We start from the raw sequence: 19,314 nt of genomic DNA on the forward strand, positions 1-19,314 counted from the left end.
GTGATTCTTTACAAAGGTTAGTTTAGAAGTGTAATTTCAGTTTACATTGTTTCTGGACTTAATTGGACTGCAAATTTCTCCATGTTTTAGACCGAACTAGCTTTTGAAAAAAAAATGAAAGTTGTAGATATATGAGTTAGCTATCTACCTACAAAATTTCAGATCGATTGGAGTACTGTAGATTGTAAAATAACCGAAATATCCTTGACTGCCCATAAGTCCTGTTTCACGGACAGTTTTTTGTCCTCTCTGAGATTTCAATTTTTGACTGTGAAAATGCATGATTTGGCTTTGGAGGTCTTCATAAGAACTGTAGGTATATGTCTTGGATTTGAAACGCCATAAGAATCGTCTCAATCCGATAAGTGTAGCTTCAGTTGTTGTTATTGTGTCGAAAGGTGTGTTTTATAGTCTAAGATTTGTATGTGGTTGATTTGAGAGGAATTGGCGTTGATTGTAGGATGGAAAATGAAGAAATTAAGGAGAAGTGCTGTCCAATATTTGAGAGCATTCGATTGCTTTGAGTTTGAGATAACTCTTGGTAGAAATGAAGGGCTTGGACTTGAGCAAAGCAATGAGTTATGATGGATGAGATTCATGAGTTGTGGTTGGTGAGTGATTCCACAACTATTTTCAAAGTTACTTTTCGAACTAATTCTTGCATTGGTTACTCGATTGCATATCATTTGTGTTTGTGTGTGTGCCATGACATGATTTGGCTCAATTGAGTTTTTGGGAAGTCTTGTGCTTAGAACCAATGTATCTCTATTGTTTATTTGGAACACCGATGGCTCCCTTGTACTGTTTAACTTACTGGATCTGTTTGAGCATTGGAGTTCTAAGTACTGTGATTTCACTGGCTCACAAGAGCAATAAACGTACATTTGATCATTGATTCATGACATCATCTAAATGCATTATTGTGAAGCTTATTTGATTTTTGATTTTTACTGGGCACTCGCTGAGCTTCTAGCTCACCCCAAAATATTTATTTTTCCCCTTCACAGGGCTCGAGGTGAAGGAAGCACTTGTATTAAGTTCTCCGTGTGACTGGATGGATTATCTCCTGTATAGTTTGAGTTTTAGATTCATCTTGTGTAATAGTTGGGTTTGCATGAATGTTTGGAATTGAATGGATGTATGTGTACGTTCTACGCTTGGGAACTAGTTTTCACTTCGCTTGATATGTAATTCATGGAGGTTTTGATGTATTATTTTTGAGATGTGCGTTGTAATTTAATTGAGGACTGTAGTGAGTGAGTGAGTCCTGGCGAGCGATGGGCAGGCGGTGTGACACCCCGAATATTAGGAGGTTGTTTGTAAAGAAGATACTAAAGTGTATTTCTTTGGGTTTGATTTAAAACCTTATTTTGTTTTAAATAGAAACCCTAATTTTAATCACTGAAATTGTAAAATCCCTCACGTTTTTCTTAAAAATTTCCTTTTATTTGGAAATTATTTATTTATTATAGCCCTACTACCCAATCATTCCACAATGAGTGTAAATAAACCTAGAAAGTAGAGTTTCACTTTTGGTTTCAAGATCGGAGCAAAATTAGGGTTTTCGCGATTTTTCGCCGGATGAATTTTCGATACAGAGTAAGGATTAAATTTGGAGATTAAAAGTGACTTTTAAGTAAGAAATAATATGTGATTAGGAGCAATGATATAAGGTTAGTGAATGGGAAGTAAAAACCCTAGTACGTGTGTTTTTAAGAGAAACGGCACGAACCGACGGGTACCGCGCACTACCGATTGAACGCACCACTTGACCACCACTTTCTTATCACATGAGCATTAATACTTGAGCAAAATATCCCCCCCTCATTGCCAGCTAGCTTGACCGAAAATGTGGACTAAAAATAGCAAGGAAAAGAAAGAGAAAAATGAAAGGTGGTGGTGGCGACAAGTGTCGCCACCTAAGGGTTTCTTGACCAAGACATGGTCATCGTTCTTATCCCAAAATTTTGTTCCTTTTCCCCTCATTATTTCTGTCCCATAGCCGAACAAGGAGAGGAGAGGAAGAGAGCAAGAAAACAAATTCCTTCTTCTTGAGTTGAATCATTCAAGTAAGAAATTGAAATTCCAAACCGATTAAAGTGTGGGTTGTGAGTTGGGAAGCTTGTGGAACCAAGAAATTTCTAAAGGAAGTGGAGTATCACTCTTCCAAGCCTTGTTCTTGAGGTATAAAAATCTGATCATGATCCTTTCTCCTTTAAATTTTGGTTTAAGATGTTATTTAGATCATGTTTTAGCTTGATTACAAGATAAGCAAGTTGTTGTGATGATTCTTGGATGAGATATGCAAGCTAGGGTTTGATTAATTTCTGCCTAACCTTGTTTTATATTTAGTATATGTTGTATATAAGAGTAGATAAGGGGCTTTGGTAGAATTGGAAGCAAGAAAATGGAAGGATTGACTTGAGAATTCAAAAATTCCAGATTTCTGGAATTTCAGGATTTCATTCTGTCCGATTTTAATAATCATAGTTAGAGGAAAAATTAGGCTTGGCTTAAAACATGAAAGTTGTATATAATGGTATTTTATAGGTGCCTACAAAATTTCAGCTCAATCGGAGCAACGTAGCCCGTGAAAAGACCAAAATACTCTCACTGTTTTAAGGTTTTTCCCAGTAGTTCGTTTGGTCAGTTTATCCAGTTTATCACATTTATTCACTAGTATTAGTACTGATTTAGCTTTTTACTAAAACATGAAAGTTTTAGTATTCTGTCCTAGCTTTTAAACGCCTCCAAGAACACCTTAATCGGACCTTGGTAACCTGAGATATGACCATTCCAGTGCAGAGCGGTTAAAGAGCCGACTAGTTAGATTTTGGTTCTGTAAATTGAGTATTTGCCTAGGTTTCATTGGAAAATGGACTAAGTGATCTTCATGAAAATTGTAGCCCTGTGTCTTAGCTTCGAAACGGTATAATTTGTGCCTCAATCCGATAAGCGTAGCCTCGGATGTGTTATTTCCGCAACCACACGTCAAATCTGTCTTTTGCTAGATTGTATTTCCGCACTTGTTAGTACTTTGATTCTTATTCTTATGATGTTATGAGCCTATGGAACGGCTATTGACTTGAATTTATGATATATATGACTTTGGGATTGGCTGAGGAAAAATAATGAAGCCTAAATGGCTGGAAAATTAGGTAAACACAAAGGGCGTGCTGCCCAAATTTACGCTCAAGGACTATAGAAATACACTTGCGACTTGGGTAGAGTTGATATGAATATCACTTGAACCATCTAGGGTACTTGAGTCTTCTTGTTCCGAGGTATATAAGTAAGGACTTGGCCGAACTTGTACCCTTGAGAAATGAAATAATGATTGTTCGACGTATGTTTTCCTTGTACTTTCAACTTGCATGACAATTTCAAGTATAAATATTACAAAGTTTTACTGTTTAAAAAGGCGAGCAAGTGTTTCACGACTACTCTCCAAGTGAATTCCAATTTCTTGATTTTTATTGAATGAAACGTCTAAGTTTCGAATCTTAGTCATGTTTCAAAGTTCTCAAACTGAGTTTTATCGCAGATTTGGACTCCGAACCCGGAGTATAACCTGAAAGTGACCAGTAAAGGCACTATATCTTGTGGTGAGTGCTTTCAAATACCGAATTGCACTAGATACTTGAACTTGATACGTGACCAATATGAGTACATGTTATATACGTGAATTGATAGGGCAAGAGTGTACTTTATCGCACTTGCCCTTACGTGATATACTTGTTTATTGATTGCAATTGACTTGATATACTTGTTTATGATGTGCGCACTTCCTGGAATTCCAGAAACCCTGTGGCGAGTTACTCTAGTCGAGCCGGCAAGGGCTTGGTCGATTGGGTAACGAACCCTGGGTCTCTTGTTTTGTCGAGTGGAGTGATATCTCCTCGACTAATCGGTATACTCGAGTATTACCACCCGTGTTTATTGAGGATTTTGGGCCCAGTAGGGGGTGTGAATGGTGGACGGAGAGTAGTGTAAGTGGTGCTTTACTGGATTGGTTCCTTTACTTGAAAGTTGACGGAGTGTCAACTATTACGTGATCAAGCTCCTGATGATGAAATGGGAAGTTGGCTCCTGAGAGCCATCCGTATCCTTATGCTTTGGAATGAATATTGTTTCTTGGATTATTGTTTCATCTGAAAACTTTTACACTCGCTCATTTTGAGATTGCTACTTGAAGTGTTATTGCTCACTTTTATGAACTCTTCATGCTCGTTACTTTGCTATATCGAAAACTTGTACTTATAAATAATGGTCAATTTGCTATTTGGAACCTCACTGGGCTTTTAGCTCATACCACGCTATTTGTTTTCCTTACAGGGGGTACGACCGAGGCGTGAGAGGTGTAAAGACTAGCGTAGTCTAGTTATTTTTGACTTTTGACTTTTGACTTGTACTCGCGCTATTCCTCGAATAGAATGTTGTATATATTGAGGCTTTGTACCTTGATTTTCATCAATGTAAATTCTAAGCTTGAATTGCGATGTTAATTATGGTCCATGAATGAATGCACGTGATACGAGTGAGTGAGTCCTGGCGAGAGTTGGGCAGGCGGTCCGCCAAACCCTTTGGTACGCCTCAGGGGGAGGTGGGGTCGTCACAGGCGGTCCGCCGAACCATTTCGTTTGCCTTAGGGTGAGGTGGGGCTGTCACAGTTGGTATCAGAGCTTAGGTTTCAGATCTCTGTAGCGTATCCTAGGCTAAAAGTTTAGGATGCCCGGACTGTGGGACTGGTTTGAAAGTGGCAAGCGTAAGATATGACCTGGTTGCTCCCAAGCGTACATCAACCGATTCTGGTACTAGCGTACGGTCTGAGTCGTAAAGTTTCTTAGTTTTGGATTCTTGTACTTGAGTACTCGATACTTTTCTTGAGGAAATACTTGTGAGGAACATGGTCTAGTGTATGATGATGTGTGAGTTTGAGATAAGTTGTAATGGCACAGGTTAGAGCACAGAGGATTTTGTATTTGTACTCGAGACTTAACCGATTGAGGAGATTGAAATGGTGAATGCTATCTTGGACTTGTCCAATAAGATTTTGGCTAGGGTTTTGATAGATTATAGTGGTGGCCGGAATTGTTGAGAAAACTTGTGGTTTTGCATCCTTCTTCTAGTCTTCTTCTTTGATTAAGGTTTGCACCACCCGATTTGTAAGTATTGAGATTTGAAATACTTGAACTGCCTGAGACCGACTAGGCTGAGCTCACTTGAGACTTGAGTCTGTTTAGGCGAGTGTGCTCTTACGTACACTTAATGGACCTGACTTGACTGCATATATGGTATCTGTTTTACGCATGAGCAAGTAGTTTGATTCGTATATGACCTGTATGTGGACTTGAAGTCTGTGACTACTTGAGAATGTGAATTGCTGGACATAGGCTAGGCGAGTGTGTTCTTATTCGTACTCGTGCTTCTTGAACTTTAAGTAATTGATCCTGCTTTTGAACTTGTATGTTTTATGTGTGGTTGTAGACCGGCTACTACTCCTCTGTAGCGGTTGAACTGAACCTCTCCGGCGAGGCATTGCCTGTTGTGTTATTAAGCACCGCCATTCTTCTGGCGAGGCATGCCTGTTGCGTTGTCCAGCACCGCCAGGGATGAACTTTTTGAACTGAGCCTCTCTGGTGGGGCATTGCCTGTTGTGTTATCAAGCACCGCCATTTTCTGGCTAGGCATGCCTGTTGTGTTGTCCAGCACCACCAGGGATGAAATTCTTGAACTGAGACTCTTTGGTGAAGTAGCCGTTGTGCTAGCTTGTTGTGTTGTCCAGCACCACCAGGGGTAATTTTCGATCTGAGGCTTCGCTATGTCCTAAATTTCTTCCAAATATCTGGGACTTTGAGTCCAACTCAGGGCTAGTTGTTTGAATCGAGCCCTTTTGCATGTTTTTGGTTACTTGTTTAGCTATCTTTTGGACTATTACTGAGTGATAAGTGGGATTAGAGTGATTCTTAGTACTTGACCGACTTTTGAGGACTATTTTGACTGGATTAGTACAAGTTGGAATGTTGAAGACGACATTCTTTCAAGGGGGGAGTTTGTGAAGCCCCGAAGAACGAAGAAAGAAAAAATTTCTGGCTAGAAATGTTTTTGGAGAATCTGGCCGGAAATCCGGCCAGTTCTTGGCCGGATACCTGGCCGGATTGGCTTGGGATTTTGAAAAAAAATTGATTTCGCCACTGCCTTGAATCCGGCCAGATCTTGGTCGGATTGTGACGTGGCACCTCAGCAACCAGGTTTGACCGGCTGTTTTCCAACGTTCTTATCCTGCTTTTGGCTGAGATTTTCCTCATTTCTTTCCTTGGCTTGGCCGGCTGTTTTGAGAAGAGAAAATAAGAGAGGAAAAACTTCATTTTCTAACTTCCAATCTTGATCAAATCTTGAGTTTTAACCGGTGAAATCACAAACTACTCCGTACAAGTGTACACTAAGGAGGATGAAAGGCTGTGGTGGAGTGATTTTGGAGGAAGAAGCACTAAGCTATCAATTTTCTTGAGGTTTGACGGTATCTTGCTAAGAACTTCTTATCTACTTCAATTAATTGTTAATTAGTGATTTGTAGAGGTTAGATATGCTATTGTGTGGATGATTTCATGGTTTAGGGTAAAGCTTAACCAATTTTGGATTTATTGGTGATTTTCCTATTTTTATATGGTAAATTATGGTTGGCCATGGAATGATAGTCTTGTATTGGGAAAGATGGAGCTTTTATGTACTAATTTTGGTTTGTTGTGGAAATTCCAACTTGTGTAGGTCAATTTCAGTTTTAGGGTTTCGAATTAGGGCTTAATTGTGAATGGTTTTTGTGATACACCGAATGTTAGGAGATTGTTTAGTTTTGGTTTTGATTTAAACCCTTAAATTTGTTTTGTTTAAAGGCTAGAAACCCTAAATTCAAAAAAAAAAGGGAAAAAAAACCCTAGTTACTTGTGACTAATCGATTTTCTTAAATCTCTCATGTTTTAATTGAAACGCTACGTTTAATGGAATTGTAAAATCCCGCACATTTTTATTAAAATTTCTTTTACTTGAAAATTATTACTTTATAATAGCCTTACCACCCAATCACCCCACAATAAGTGCAAATGAATATAGAATTAAGGGTTCACCCTTTTCGTTTTTAAGTTAGCGCGAATTAGGGTTTTCACGTCTATCCGTAGGGTGACTATCCAGTACCGAGAGTGAATCAAATTTGGTGATTAAGAGTGAGTTTTAGATGATATTAAGTGTGGGATTAGAAGTAGTAATAATGAGGTAGTAAATTATCAGTTAAAACTCTAGTATAAGCGATTTAAGGAAAAACGGTTCGGACCGACCGGTGTCACGCGCTACCGATTGAACACACCACTTGAATACTACTCTATTACCTCAATCTCCTTACTTTTATTTCAGCAAAAATATCCCAAAATACCCTTCAAGGCAGCCGAAATTCTTGACCCCAAGAGAGAGAGAAAAGAAAAAAAAATTGTGAGAACCTAAGTGCGACAAGTGTTGGCCATTTAAGACCCTTTGACCAAACCAACTTTCTTACCTTCTTATCTTCATTTTAGCTCATTTCTTCACCATTTTTTTTCTTGTTTGGCCGAGAGCAAGGAGAGGGAGAAAGAGTGAAGAGAGTTTCTATTTCCAACCTCAAATCAAGAGTTGTGAGTGAAACCAAGAAAAACTAAACCGATTAACTTGTAGGTTGAGAGTTTGGGAAGTTTAAGGAACAAAAAATTTCAAGAAGAAGTAGAGAATAACTCTAGCAAGCTTTGTTTTTGAGGTAATATGGCTGACCACTCTTTTCTTTTTCCTTAATCATGTTGGAGTTGCTTAGTAGCTTGTATTTGTGGTTGTAATGCTTATATCAAGTGATTTTGGATGGTTGGGGTGATGAATTTGAGTTAGGGTTTGAATGATTCACTTATCATACTTATTGTATGGGTGGTATATGATGTATATAAGTTGGTATAGGAGGTGGTAGTGATGGTTTCAAGTTAAAAATGAGATTTATACCTTGATTGTAGCAAATTTCCAGAATTGAAGTTAAGGTATACCCTGTTCTGCCCGGTTCTAGTTCACCATGTTAGAGGCCGAATTAGGCTTAACCTAAAACATGAAAGTTGTATAGAATGATGTTTTGTAGTTTCTTACAAAATTTCAGCTCAATCGGAGCAATGTATCCTGTAAAAAGATAAAAATACCCCTGACTGCCATAGGTAGAACTTTAGGGACAGTTTTGACATTTCACCAATCTGACTGCGTCTGTTTACCCTGATGCGTACTGAACTAGCATTTGGCCAAAACATAGAATTTTTATTGCTATGTCTTAGCTTTCCAACGCCCCTAAAAACCCCTCAATCGGACTTCGGTAGCCTGAGTTATTGTCATTTCACCATAGTGCAGTTAGCTAACCTATTTGTGAGATTCTGGTTTTGTACAATGGAATTTTGACCTAGCTATACTACGAACTGGACTGAGTGGTCTTCATCAAAGTTGTAACCCTTTATCTTAGCTTCGAAATGGTATAAATTTCATCCCAATCTGATAAGCATAGCCTTAGTTGTGTCCGTTATGTAAAACAACGTCAAATCTATCTTTTGTTTCTTAACTCAAACATCATTTCCGCACATGATCCTAGCTTGATTTTGTACTTGTATGACTTTGAGCCTATTGAACGGCTATTGAAATAATATTATTTTGTGTGTGACTTTGGGACTGTTTGAGGAAAATATTAAACCCATAAATGGCTGGAAAATATGTAAACACAAGGGGCATGCAGCCAAATTTTCGCTAGAGATATAAACTAGCCTTTGGAGTTCTAGTTCTGTGTTTTGCAAAGTTGACTTGGATATACTGAAAACTGGGTTGAGGTGTCTTCATGGAAGTTGTAACCTGTTGCCTAAGCTTCGAGACAATACCTAGTATATTTTGATCCGATAACCACAGCTCCAGTTATGGGCAAAATCGTGTAACTCGTTTTGTACCATTTTCATTTTCGCGCATGCGCACGTGCATTTCTCAACCATTTTTGCCGTTTTGGACTGTTTAGGACTACTTTTGTTATTTTGTTACCATTCCGGCCGTTTCGGCCAATTTCGACATGTGTTTGGCCTTAACGACGTTTTTGACCGTTTTTGATTATTTTTGACCGTTTTCGACCGTTTTCGATTGTTTAAGTTATAAACTGCTATTGTATGGCCGTTTCACTTATGTGTGTATATAATCTGTCAATACAGACTGTGAGGCTTTTGACGGTGACGGTCAACCTCAGTGAATTGTATCATTTTTCATGCCAAGCTTTATCATGTGAGTAATTGGGTTGTTTATTGATGTGAAATTATCAAAGTGCTTTGTCTATGTTAAATGGGTACTTAGGCGAGGGTGTACTTTATCTCACTCGACCTAAGCCCATCCTTTGTTTTGATTTCATATATGAGAATACATGTCTTATGTTGAGTATCACCCTCTTACTGTGTGCTGATGGGGGTGGTTACATGTCTTGAGTTGAACCCCTTTTTGCTGTGTGCTGTTGGGATAAGTACTTTGTTCTGTACTTTATTAAGAGATATCATCTATTAAGAGATTGGATATCTCAGGGCTTGGTTCCAACCCGGTTCTAAGGGTAGACGAACTATTCGAGCCAGTCGGGGCTTGGTCGAAATTAGTTCCATGCTAACCTTGGAATTTCGTTCTTTGTTAAAGTTTTGATTAAAACTATGTGATTTTGTTTCGCTCGATCTGCTGTGTGCTGTTGACTGGCCAGCTGAAGTTGATAAGGTGAACGGGGAAAGTAAGTGGAGTCTACGGACCATGAGTACTTTGGTTGACGGAGTGTCAACAGGCGTTCAAGCTCGGGGAATTGAACTGGCTTTGGAGCCACCAGTATCCTACCCTTGTGATGTTACTTTTCTATTATTGATGTGAACTATCCTGATTTACTTGTTTATTTGGATGTGAGTTTACATTTTTACCCCCTGATTACTCACTAAGCATATAGCTTACCCCATTCCATTTGTTTTCCTTAGCAAGGGGCCGACGCGGGGATCGTTCGGGAAGGTGTTTAGACTTTTGGCTATAGAATAGTTGAGTTTGTACTTGTTATAAGTTGACTAGTAAGATGTATATAATTGTCGTGGTGGTTGTAGTTATCAACTTTTCTAGGGTTTACTTTCTGGTACTCGTGGTATGTATGATTTGATGTATTAGTTTATTCAACTTTTGTAGCTGTAATAGAGTACATAGAACTTACTTTTAGCGTGAAATCTATTTTCTCATGTTAAGTAGTGAGTCCTGGCGCGAACTAGGCAGGCGTCCCGCCGATACCCTCGGGTTCGCCCTTGGGAGAAGTGGGGGCGTCATAGTTTTGGAGTTCTCTATTGGCTCATATTGAAGGGGCATTCTGGCCTAATTAGATATGTGGCATATCTTTATGAGTCGTATGTGTAATTGTGATTCTTTACAAAGGTTAGTTTAGATGTGTAATTTCAGTTTACATTGTTTCTGGACTTAACTTGGACTGCAAATTTCTCCATGTTTTAGACCGAACTAGCTTTTGGACAAAAAATGAAAGTTGTAGATATATGAGTTAGCTATCTACCTACAAAATTTCAGATCGATTGGAGTACTGTAGATTATAAAATGACCAAAATATCCTTGACTGCCCATAAGTCCTGTTTCACGGACTGTTTTTTGTTCTCTCTGAGATTTCAATTTTTGACTGTGAAAATGCATGATTTGGCTTTGGAGGTCTTCATAAGAACTGTAGGTATATGTCTTGGATTTGAAACGCCATAAGAATCGTCTCAATCCGATAAGTGTAGCTTCAGTTGTTGTTATTGTGTCGAAAGGTGTGTTTTATAGTCTAAGATTTGTATGTGGTTGATTTGAGAGGAATTGGCGTTGATTGTAGGATGGAAAATGAAGAAATTAAGGAGAAGTGCTGTCCAATCTTTGAGAGCATTCGATTGCTTTGAGTTTGAGATAACTCTTGGTAGAAATGAAGGGCTTGGACTTGAGCAAAGCAATGAGTTATGATGGATGAGATTCATGAGCTGTGGTTAGTGAGTGATTCTACAACTATTTTCAAAGTTACTTTTCGAACTAATTCTTGCATTGGTTACTCGATTGCATATCATTTGTGTTTGTGTGTGTGCCATGACATGATTTGGCTCCATTGTGTTTTTGGAAAGTCTTGTACTTAGAACCAACGTCTCTCTATTGTTTATTTGGAGCACCGATGGCTCCCTTGTACTGTTTAACTTACTGGATCTGTTATGAGCGTTGGAGTTCTAAATACGGTGATTTCACTGGCTCACAAGAGCAATAAACGTACATTTGATCATTGATTCATGACATCATCTAAATGCATTATTGTGAAGCTTATTTGATTTCTGATTTTTACTGGGCACTCGCTGAGTTTCTAGCTCACTCCAAAATATTTATTTTTCCCCTCCACAGGGCTCAAGGCGAAGGAAGCACTTGTATTAAGTTCTCCATGTGACTGGATGGATTATCTCCTGTATAGTTTGAGTTTTATATTCATCTTGTGTAATAGTTGGGTTTGCATGAATGTTTGGAATTGAATGGATGTATGTGTACGTTCCACGCTTGGGAACTAGTTTTCACTTCACTTGATATGTAATTCATGGAGGTTTTGATGTATTATTTTTGAGATATGCATTGTAACTTAATTGAGGACTGTAGTGAGTGAATGAGTCCTGACGAGAGTTGGGCAGGCGGTCCGCCGAACCCTTTGGTTCACCTTAGGGTGAGGTGGGGCTATCACAGGTAGTGGAGAGAAGATGAAAAATGAGAGGGGGTGATGGGTGGGGAAAGGTGGTAGTGGTTGTTAGTAGGTATGGTGGCCGGGATATGTGGTGCGAGGAGGGTGACAAAATTTTCCTTCAAATACATGAAAGGTTTTTACAAAAAATTTTATAGTAAGTTGTAATAAAATTTTATATAAACTCCCAAATAGATCCTTTTTTCTCTCTAATTCACAATTGATTTTTGATAGTTTAGATGACTACTTGAGAAATTTGGACCCAAAATAAGTAAGAACAAGACGTACCAAAATAATAGTGTCATGGCTCAAACAAGTTGACCTAAAGAATTAAAATAGAATGTAGTCAATTTCAAGAGTTTAAAGTAGACATAGGAATTATTCGGCACATCCAATACTTGGCTTCAATTTTTTTTTATTGGCAAACCCCATACACGGCTTCACTTGATTGTCACTTTTTCAACAAAAAATCTTGTCTTTGACACCTTGCCAACACGAACTCTTCAATAGATAAACTCATCACCTAAAGAGACAATCTACCAAAACACTTGATGGACATGTAATTAATAAAGTTTTTCATATCAAAACTTGGTTGATTGAACTAATAATGCTAACATCTAGTTTTATGGAAAATGGGAATCTCAACCTGACTTTTCTATGTTGAATTATGACTTATTAATTACTACTATATTATCTATTCGTATGCATTTTTAGCAATGGTTTTCCTTTTTCCAAACATGACCCTCTTTTGTAAAGACATAAAACACCATCAAACTGGCACATAAGTAATTATGTATCAAATGTTTTTTGAATTAATATAACTTGTCCAATTGTTTAAAGTATGAATACAAACATGACCATAAAAAAATTTGAAACTCTAATTTGAAAAATTCCCTGATTTACATATAGTAGAATTTTGTATTTAATCATCCAATTGTCAAGATTTATGTTTTCTCTATTATACCAGGACTTTAGATAAGGAGAAACAAATTTATCTTGATGAAGAATCATTCTCATTTGTCTCTCTTTCCTCTTTCTGTTTCTATGAATTAATATTTTAATGGTCTAGCAAAACAGAATTGAGACCTGCATTACTAGAAACTTTTGGATAATTTGTAGTTCCTTGCATGGTTATCAAAGTATGGTATATCAAAAATATGTTTCATAATACATACAAGTACAATACAGATTTTTTCTCAAAATTATGATAAAAAATTCTACACAAAAAAATGCACGCTAAAAATAAATGTACTATCATATATACGTGTATTAAACTTTTAGCGATAAAATATACGTTGTAAAGATTTGATAATTTTAAATTGCAGTTCAAGCAAGAATTAATCATTTTTAACATAACAACACTTGCAACCGTAGTATAATTGGTTTACTACACAAGCAAATAAATAAGTTTGACTGGAAAATTTTCTAGTAATACTAAACATTAGCCAAATAAAAATTCAAGTTGCTAAAATAAATGGAAAATAAAAGTTTCTTTTCTCCTTAACCTATTTGATTATAACCACTGTCCAACCAATTAGAAAAGTCATCATCACTTCTAATGTCATCGAAATTATCTTTATCTACATCTAGTGGAATCCCATTGTTATCAAACTCATGATTATAACAATCAACAAGATCATCAATATTTGCAAATCAATCGGTGCCACATCATGTGCTTCAAAGACATTGAATTTCTCTAACATTAATGTATTCATTCTGATATCTACTAAAGTATGCAACATTTGGGGTGCCAATCTATTTCTTTCTTTTTTGTTTTAATTTGTGTAGCTTTTCAAACACTCCAATTTTTTCACATGCAAAAAAATTACAAGGCTGACTTTAAATACGAATGGCATACTTCTTTAAAATTGCCAATGAGTCTCCTCAATCCCACCAAACTTCTAAAACAAGAAATCATATATACTTCTAGTATATGCATTAAGTGCAAATGAAAAAAAAAACTTTAATCTAAGACTTGTAAGGATGAGGAGTTTTGAACATTACCATGGCAATAGAAGTGAATAAAGTTGAGATTTTCATTCTATAAAGCAGAAAGCATGTTTGTTATTTTATGCAACTAAATTTTCAAACACATAAGTGATGTCCTCTTTCATTTCACAAGTTTCTACAAAAGTGTCACTACACATATATGTAGGATTTAAAAAAGCTGCTATTGCATGAATTTGGTGAATGATATTGTTATTTCTTCATTCTTCAAAAAAAGACCATACCTATATGTACTTGGTTTGATTACTACAACAATGGTGCTTTATAGCTTCCTTAGCTATTTCTATAGTATGATATAAGTATCCTAAGGTTGATCCCTCTCTAACAACCAAGCATAAAACTTGGATTAATTGCTCAAAAACTTCTAAAACTTCCTTTATTTTCTGTTGAAATTTAGCACTTTGAACAATATTAGTGACTTTCTATGCTTTTGCTTTTTATTATACTCCAACTGTCTCCAATTTGAGGAAGCAATGATCATTCTTAACTCAATTTCAGCACCAATTATTGACTCAAGCATCTTAAATTTTGAGGCAAATCTAGTCAAACATGGATGTTTCAATTCCTTATTATTGGTCAACTCTCTCATTAATGATAGAATAATTATATACTTGTACATGTACGTAACAATCAACTTTGCATCATCAATGCTAGTTTTTATCCAATCATCAATGCTAGTCTTTCAAAATAACTGATTTCTATGAGCAACAACACGAGTTTTATAAGGCCATGGATACTTATCAAAAAGCATGTCTCCAGTTGACTAAAATTTGATGCATGATTTGCACCATATGATCAAGCCAAATTTTGTCAATAATTGAAAAGATTATGTTTCTATGATAACTTCCTGTCATTTTTTTCTTTTGAAATTTCAAATGAATTCACGAAAAATGCTCCTCCAAGAGATCATGCAATGATATTTATGAAAGTCCACTATTTTCTATCACCCCAAATGCCAAACCTCTATCTAATCTAGCGAGATGAATAGCTATGGATCTATTTGTCCTATGTGGCCTAACTAGTAGGATGAATAGTTTAGATACTTTGTCTGATTATGTGACAATACTTGACGGGATCAATAGTCAAGACTGGATATATATGGTTGGTTTAAGCAAAGTGATATTGAGCTAACGTTTGTGTGTTTCACTATGTAGTGATTATATTCTTCTTATGTGCCCACATATTTTACCAATAACTATGAAATATTTTTCTCAATGTACTACAATATTATAGCATGCTTAGGTCAACAAGAAACTACATGAGCTAAACTATTTATATGATTTGTTCAACATCGAACATAATCTTTTAATCTTCATCTTTGTAAGACAAGAAAGCACATAAGTTTACTAGAAATGGTAAAGATGGTTGAACTTTCTCAAATAAACCATGCTTTGCAAAGTTCATATTAACCTAAAATTCCTACACTCATATTTATAAATTTGGTAGTTGGGATTTAAAAGCTAAATATTCATTAACACCATTGAAAGAATAATTCCTATTTTTAAGAGTTTAGACTTTTAAATTTGGATAATCTAGAAGAATTGAGAGAACAATCATTTAATTCTTCACAATTTGGTTTTATCCAAGTAGCCCTTCAACTATCATTTAATTTCTCTTTCTATCACTTAGAGATTGTAGATGAATTGTACACATCAAATCTTTCATAATCCTTTAATATGATTAGATGAATCTAGCCTTTACACTGGTCCAATTTATTTTATTGTTTTATGGGGTTTTCGCATTTCTCTAATAGACAAAATCTTAGTGAATCTTATGTCTTGAATATTCATGTTAAAGGGCATGACATAGGATGCTTTGAAAAATATTAGTAATACATATATGATTATTATAAAGCTATGAATAGAAATAGTTCTAGTATTCAATATTTATTTTGGTGATAAAACAGCTTTGTTTGAAACAAATGTAAATAGATTCAAGTAGCAACAACCTAAACTAATTAATTTCAATCAAGTTGATCTATCTAAAATTTGACTCTAGATATAGCAATAATTTGTTATAGTTCATTAAGTAGAAACATTGAATAAATTATTGAAGATAAAAAAGATAATATTGAAAAAATTTTGCAAAGGTTTATATATACTATGTGTCATCAATGTCATCTTTATATGATTGTAATTTATACTTCAAAGGCATTCGAGAATCTTGTAACTGAATTTCACATCTTGTTATAATGCCACAATTGGCAATGAAATAAAATTTTTGATTGATATAATTTATCAACAAGATATTGATATTAGATCTGTTAGTGAACTTTGTATAGCTAATTAGTAACAAAGCATATGAAAATTTAGAACATAATTTTTTAATCTTTTTGTGATGCCCCCACTTCTCCCAAGGGCGAACCCAAGGATATCGGCGGAACGCCTGCCCAACTCTCGCCAGGACTCGATACAAATCCAATTCAAACTTAAAGGATAATAACCAATAATAAAAGTCGAAGTAAAGAAAAGAAGTCGCTTCCATACATAAGTGTTCAATCTTACATCACAAGTTTCAAAATACCTCAACCTTCCCAAAATATAATATACAACTTTCAAAAGTCGTCTAATCAAATACATTCACAACCCTATTCAAAAGACCATCGAGTCGGCATCTCCCCAATTCTTTCCATTCCAACTCCTGTTAAGGAAAACAAAGCTAATGGGATGAGCTAACGCTCAGTGAGGCCAAGAAAAACATGCAAAACACATAGTTCAAGTAACAATAGTACTTATACAAGAAATAGAGCTATAACATTCAAGTAGTTTGTGACAGCCCCACCTTCTCCTAAGGCGAACCAAAGGGGTTAGCGGACTGCCTGCCCAGCTCTCGCCAGGACTAACGGTTCAGTTTAAAGCGATCTAATATGTTTCGGGACATACAAACACGCGTAAACAAGTCAAAATGTCAAAATAAAAAAAAATGAAATCGTAGTCGGCCATGAATAGTAACCGACTCGTCAAAATCCAACCGAACATCAAGCAAATATTTACATGTTGAACTTAAGCATATACAATCCAAAGTGGCCTACAAAAATATTCAAAAGTTGATACATAGACGGTTTGCCAAATCAAAAGAGAAACGGACCCAAAAGTACATTTAGGGTTTCAATCAATGAGCTATACAAAAGATATGTCCATCTAGCTCAATTCGGCAACCAACTATCAAATCCAGTCCAAAAGGATTTATTTTCCTGTAAGGAAAACAAAAGGAACAGAAAGGGGTGAGCTTGCGCTCAATGAGGTACCAGACATATAGCAGTAAACTCATGGCATTTCACATTTAACAAATCAGGTACACATGCCAGATGTAAAGTGTAACAGCCCCACCTTCCCCTAAGGCGAACCAAAGGGGTGAGCGGACTGCCTGCCCAGCTCTCGCCAGGACTCACGATGCAGACTAGAACTATCTATAGCGATCCGGAACTTACGAACGAGCGTAAACGAGTCAAAATGGTAACATAACCCAAAATTTAAAAAAATGAAATCCGGAGTCGGCCATGAATAGTGACCGACCCGTCAGAACCCAACCGAAATAGCCAACAAACATTCACATCTGAACTTTAGCGTTTACAAATCAAAATGACATACAAAAGTTTTCAAAAGTTAATATATACACACGGTTTGCCAAATCAAAAGAGAAAACGCCCCAAAAGTATACTTAGGGTTTTAATACATGAGCTATACAAAAGATATGTTCAACTAGCTCAATTTGGCAGCCATTTGTCAAATCCAGACCAAAAGGGTTTATTTTCCTGTAAGGAAAACAAAAGGAACGGAAAGGGGTGAGCTTGCGCTCAATGAGGTACCAAACAGATAGCATTAAAATCATGGCATTTCACATTTAACAAATCAGATACACATGTCAGATGTAAAGCAAAGGAACCAATGATTCAAATCAGAAGGATACGGGTGGCTCTCAGGAGCCAAATTTCCAGCGCAATACTTGATCCAAACCGGTTGACTCTCCGTCAACGTATATAGAACCAATGCGTCCGTAGACCCCTCTTATCACCGAATTCCGTCCACCAAACACCCCTTTACCGGGCCCGCTCACCTCAAACGAACAAAATGGTAATACTCGAGTATACCGGAATCAAGGGTCTCAATACCCAAAATCCCCGAACAGACTACCGTGGTTCGTTATCTAATCGTCCAGGCCCTTGCCGGCCCGACTCGAATAACTTAGCCACAGGATTGAGCTCATAGGTCATAGAAATCCGAACAGATGCAGACACAGATAACAGATTCAGATACAGATACAGAATAGCAGATTCAGATAGCAGATTCAGACGGCAGATTCAGATAGGCACTCAAAATTGGCATATGGACAGACAAGAGAACGAGTGTGATAAAGTACACCCTCGTCTCAAACAAATTAAACAAATTGCAGAGCAGAAATCAAGTTAAACAGCAATGGAGGGGAGTGGTACACTCACCGGCTCAACTTCAAAAGTTTTCACTTCAGATTGGCCTTAATCGCCAAGAAACCCTAAAATAACCAAAATAAACCAATTGAAGGTTTTACTTCCAGAATCGAGTAAACAGAATGCACATGTGAGGCTCGACTACACGTCGTACGCCTTGCCAAATAAATACTAGTGCAAGAATGCAAAAACACGATTCCCTTGGAAACGAAAAGGTAGCATGAAGACCTAGGCGCAAACAACCCAAAAGCCCTTTCATTTCTACCAAAAGGTAAATCCAACTTAAAAGAACCAAACGGCCTAGAAAATCGGGCAGCACTTCCCCTAAATTTCTTACTTTTCCAGCCATTAAGGCTTCATTATTTCCTCAAATCAGCCCCAACATTTCACACCAAAGGTCATCTCATTTCCCAAAAGCCGTACAGGGCTCAAAGTGGTACAAGTACAAAAGTTAGCTAGGAAACAACCAAAATGAAAGCAAGCCCTAAGAGAGACTCGACGACGAGTCATAAAACAATGCTGAACACAACCCCAATAGGGTCTCATATGCATAAATAAGCATGATAGCAAACCAGAAATTAGAAATAGCATTAGTCTTGGCCCCAAATAGAAAAACTGTTTTGCCCTTATTTTGCGGTAATGGCGTCAAATTCACTACGATTATCGGATGGGGGTGTAAGACCCACCGTTTCGAAGCCAAGAAACAGAGCTACAACAATGTAGAAGGTCACTCAATCCAGTTCCTAACACAACTAGGTCAAATATGCAAAATACTATACCAGAATTCCCAAAACAGGTTTGCAAATCACACAAAACTGTAATTACTATAACTCAGTCTATACAAGTCCAAATGCCGAAATTCCAAAGGCATATGATAGCTAAGACATCCAGTAACATTTCATCAGAAGACACCAACTTCAAAATCCAAACCAAATCCAGTCAAAATAGGCAATTACTATCGCAGTTCCGCACATTCTGTTCACCAAAAACAGCAACAGTAAAAATGGCATAACTCTCTCTATACTACTCCAAATGCCCTGAAATTTTGCAGGCACTTCATACTCACCAATACCTACAACTTTCATGTTTTGAGGAAAGT

Source organism: Coffea eugenioides, chromosome 11 (assembly GCF_003713205.1).
Source record: "Coffea eugenioides isolate CCC68of chromosome 11, Ceug_1.0, whole genome shotgun sequence".
In the NCBI taxonomy this organism is placed as follows: Eukaryota; Viridiplantae; Streptophyta; class Magnoliopsida; order Gentianales; family Rubiaceae; genus Coffea; species Coffea eugenioides.